The following is a 5,655-nucleotide window of genomic DNA, read 5'->3' on the forward strand; positions in this document are numbered from 1 at the left end:
CAAACATTTCTTCCCTAAGGCCTTAAACCTTATGATAACTGATGATTGGGCCGCAACCCCGAATAACAAAGCGATCCGGAACCGAGTGTTACAACTCTCCCCAACTTAAATTCGATTTTGTCCGCGGAATCGTTCCTTACCATCCCCGACAGCCCGTAATCCTGAGGGGCACATGCACATCTATCTCATACGAAGATCTTCTAAGCAGACTAAGCTTAATAGAAAATTCCATCCCAAAGAAATTAATTTGTAATCTCATGCAGCAAAAAAATCATGCCCTATATGGAACCAACCCTTCCTTACATAAAATCTCAAGACTCGAAATACGTCTGACTCCCCTACATACCACTTATACTAACCCTGGAAACCTGAGGTTCCTACCAGAAAATAGAACCATGGATCATACTCTACTACTGACAACTCATTACTGGACAAAAGAGATTCGATAATCCTTCCAGAGAAAACTAATTCTGATGACAAAATTCCCTAGGATATGATGAACAATTGGAAACAACTGGGAGATGAACCTTCGTGTGCCCACCGACAATGCTTCCTTTAACTCCCGAACCAATACACACATCACTGCTAGCCCATAACCACAAATACCCATGACTGGTCCGATTTGCCTCGGGCTGGAATACCAATATGTCGAACCCAATCAAACATTGAGTTGAAATTCTCAGGGTTTGTTAGCCTACCGCCTCAACCCTAACGCCCCCCCTGAGCCTCCGTGCCTACGACTTACAGTCGGCCCGCACCGGGTATCTTGTCCTACTGCATAGAGCAGGACCACCTCAACCCATCCAAATACAATGTGTCGCCATAGACAATCAGGAGAAAGATCTAACCCGGTTCCCAGAACCTGAAAGACTGGGACATTATAACCTAACAACCCTCAATTTCACTATCGATGACATCACACCTTTCTCCTGAAACTCGCGACTTGCACCACAAAACAAAAGATTCCCCTACTTACCTCACTGACCTCCATAATGCATGCCTCACACGGACACACTTGTGATTACCATTGCAAGTTTCCACTATAAGCCATCCCGAAATGGCCATCCATGAATCCACCCCAAGTTTTTGACTGAAGATACCACAAATCATGCAGAAAATATCCTCAAACAGGTCAATAGCGAACCTCTCCTAATCCGAGTCCATATGATACACCAAAACCTTAGTATAACCCTTGAATCTCTGCCATGCCATTACCAACCTCCATCAATAACATAAGACGTCCACATCACCGATCGAAACAAGACCCCATACTTGATCGAGACTACATAGATGCTATCTACACGAAACTAGCCTGAGAAGACTTCCAAAGAGATCTCAAAGGTTGCCAAACCCGAGTCTGCTATAAATAAGAAATTCCACTCTACCACCGAGGGTAATCTTACCCTAGGACCAAGGGAAACATAAACACGCTGCACTGGAGGGTGGGTGACGCATTCCTTGCTCTTAACTGTCGCCTCTTGAATCCTTCGAGGAATTTCCGCTGAAAGAAGAACTCAATGACCAATGGTCGAGGACATCCTGACAGCTAAACCATAGAATCACAAACCCACCTGGAGTTGAACATACCCGCTTCTTGAGAGGTTCATGGATCAATATCTGCGCAATAAATCTAAAAACATCAGTCTGAAGAGCAACTGACAAAACCTTCAATGCCTGACACTCAACCTAAGAATTCCCAATTCTCCCCCACTTAGGGTTGTAACTACCACCCAATGGTTAGAAATCAACTCACAACTCAAACCGGCTCAACCAGATACGATCATTCCTGACCATGGAATGAATAACATACGCAAAATGATCCTCACGCTAAAGATCAATCAGAAACCAAGAGGAACCTGAATTTCAGCTAAAGACTTCCGGCATGAAAAAAGGCATATAACGACCCCCAATAACCCAAAATTAGCATAAAGTCAACCCAGGATATAACTTACCCAATCCAACAAAATTCCAACACAACACAATTCTCGATACAACCCCGATGAATACAGGGGATGACACACCCTCAAAGCATCCAAAGAAATTATGACCTCCTCCTCCTGAGTTACCCTGACTAACTTGAGAGTACGCCGTAATACTCCCCTTTGATCCCAGGAGACATGAACTAATCAACAAGATTCCATTCACTACTTACAATCCCAACGAGAATCCGACGCCAAACTTTCCTGTCTCCTGAGATTTGGGGCTCTTACTTGCCTCACAAGATACTCATGTCACATCAATTCACATGCGCTCACCAACGCTGAAATACTGCCGCCAACTATTGTGATCAACTGACCCCGAGCTAGAAATACAACCTGACCCTGGGGTCACAAGCCTACTCACTCCTTCGAACTCGTAAAACTGAATAGGCTCAACTTTTGCCAAAGATAACGACATTCCAATTCATCAATCAGTCATTCTACTTCCATCTGCAAAACTCAGCCAATCATAATCATCGCTCTCTTCCTGAGTCCTGCGACTCGTATTCCTATCCTCGAGCAAAACCCCTGAGGCCTCAAACCAAAACTCACTAGTTCTGCACCACACAACCCAAAATCCAACATGCCAATGGGCTCACATACCTGGCCTATCCCCATAACTGAGCAGCCACAACCAAACGATTGAAAGGAGCATAACCACTACTGCAAACCATGGTATCCAACCATGCTACCTTCACTGACCAGCCCTTAGAATACCCGATATCTTCCATGATACGAGTATGGATCATGTGCTTTCAGTAGTACGGGCCCAATACTACCTTCAACACCTATCCATCCTTTCCTCAAGAATCATCTCAAGTCCTTTAATCCCAGTCATAAAATACTCATGAAACCTTCTCAACCATGAAACAACTACACTAACATACTCCCTAGGCTATCCTAGGATCCCTCACCCTTCTGCCATTAGCTGCTGAAGAACTTCTCACAATGTCAGTTAGCCATTTTATGAACATAATCACATGCGGCAAAGCTCAAATAATCCTTCAAGTAACAGACTCATCCCTAAAATGTCCAACACGAGCCACGTAATAGGGTCAACTCCGTCACTCTGAGATTATCCAACCTTTTTCACATGTGACTTGACATAGTCACTAAATGGCTAACGCACATCACTCATGAGCTCCACAAAGCATAAAACTAGCAGCATTTGTGCAGAGGAGCCAACTGACGCTAAATACAATAAAATAAAGCAGATCCTCTTTCGAAACACCCAATCTCCCAATCTCAACATCTCGGGTGCACCTTTGTCTTGTTCTCACTCCTCCAAGAGTGGTTAATCATTCCTCTTGTTTGCCCACTATACACTGCGCCCACTCAGAGAAAGCTACTGACCATCACTCAACAATGCGACTGGCCGGCGGACCCCATGTGACTCACCATACCACTAATTGCCACACGACCTTCCATTGGTGCTAGATGACTATCACATGAATACAATCACATACCCCACTGTTTCAACAATCTTAGGATAAAAGATTCAATCCCACAACGGTTGGACTCAGATGAGAGCTGCGCAGTAGGATCAAACCTCTCAGCCTAAGATCCTTTAAACCATGCGGCATGTGACTTAGTGTATCCACTCAATATCCAGTTCACACGTGAAAGATTCATAAATCATCCAAACCAGAAAACTCTATAGGAACTAAGACAACACATAATCAAGCAATTCTACCATGCAATTCCAGAAGATCCCTAGCCTATTGGTAGCATGTTGTTCTAACAGATCATAAGCTCAAATAACCGTGTAGTAATTTGGGGTCTAGTTATTGGCTCCGGTTGATCGTACACATCGCATACTCTTTGAATATTTTGAAAACCATTTGAAATTATTTTAAAAACCCTTTTTCTTTAGTTTGAGACTAGATTCACATGATGTTCCTCCAATTCACTCAAACCAAGGCTCTGATACCAACTTGTAATATCCATAAAATTTCAGTAAAATTTTAAACTTTCCAAAACAATCCTTTTTCTATAGAAGTGTTTTCAAAACTGTTGGTTCCAAACATTTGTTTAAAATAAGAGTCCCTTTCAATCATAGTTTTCAAAACATTTACATTATCAGAGTTTCCCATAAATCATAAGTCCAAAACGCAAGGATGTGTACGGTTACACCATCGCCTTGCCAAAAAATCTAAAGAACCTGAAACAATAAACTAAAACCGTAAGCACAAAACTTAGTGAGTTCCCCCAAGGTACCAACACATAAGCAACATCACATATACAAATAACAGCATGCATATAGAGTCTTCAGCATGACTGGACCGCCTCACCGGGCCTTCAGCCTATCTGGACCACTCTCAGAGCCTACAGCATGTCTCGACCGCCTCACCAGGCCTTCAGCCTTTCTGGACCACTCTCAGAGCCTTCAACATTTTTGGACCTCCTCACCGGGCCTTTAGCCTATCTGGGTCGCTCTTAGAACCTTTAACATGTCTGGTCCGCCTCATTGGGCCATCAACATGTCTGGATTGTGCTCAGAACCTTCACCATGTCTGATCCGCCTTGTTGGGCCTTCAGCCTGTCTGGACCATTCTTCGGGCCTTCAGCCTGACCAGTGTGCCCTGATGGGCCTTCAGTCTATCTGGTCCGCCCTGGGTCTATGGGCCTTCAGCACAAAGCAGGCCCGCCTCAACCCAACCACACACACAAGCCATGTCGACATATAAATAACATATAAGCATACATATAACGTACTGATATAAACGTTACATGATTTGTTGACTGACAGCACAAAGCAGTCTAGTCTCAACCCAACCATACTACATCAACACATGCTACTAGAGAACATATAGCCAGAACATATAACAGGCAGATCTAACAAATCATTAAGCATAACAACATCTCATCCACCAGGATACTGATCTAACAGATCACTATAATATTCAATCATAAGATAAAATAGGATAACACTCCAAAAGGGTCGACATTGGTGCCTTTGACCTTGTTATAATAGTGAGGAAAACTCACCTCGACAGTTGAACCCACGAATAATCTCTTACTACAAATTTGCTAGAAACCCCGCGCTATCAAACAAAAAACACCCAATTAACAATTGAGTTTCAAACCAAAACCATTAATCCATAAACGGCCCAACTAATCGGGACCAATATTAACCCAAGCCCATTGGGCCTACTAAGGCCCAACTACCAACTAGGCCCTCTAAGGCCCAAATCCAAACTAGGCCCACAATGGCCCAACCCCAAACTCCTTAGGCCCAAAATGGAAATTCAATCAGATTAGTCCACACATGGCCCAAAATAGCAAGCCCAAACCGTAAAACCAAATCTTAGACCAAAAGCCCAAAAGTCCACTGGTGACACGAACATTGGGCGTTCCCTTATGGTGCGGTGGGTGCTCGTCACCGGACCATCCATCGGGACACCAAGCCGGAACGCACAACGTTCCGCAGCCTTACGCACGACGTTCCATGCCAGAAACCAAAAAAATACACATGCATATTTAAAAAAAATATTCCTTTGATTTGAAATTAATATTTGAAAAAAGAGTTTTTCAAAAAAATGCATTTTTAATGCATATTCATATTTTTTATGTATATGCATATTTTTTAAAAACATATGCAAATGCACATGCATATTTAAAAATATATATATATTTAATGCCTCTATATGCATAGGAGTAAGGTATGCATATGTAT

Source organism: Lactuca sativa, chromosome 5 (genome assembly GCF_002870075.4).
Source record: "Lactuca sativa cultivar Salinas chromosome 5, Lsat_Salinas_v11, whole genome shotgun sequence".
Taxonomy (NCBI): Eukaryota; Viridiplantae; Streptophyta; class Magnoliopsida; order Asterales; family Asteraceae; genus Lactuca; species Lactuca sativa.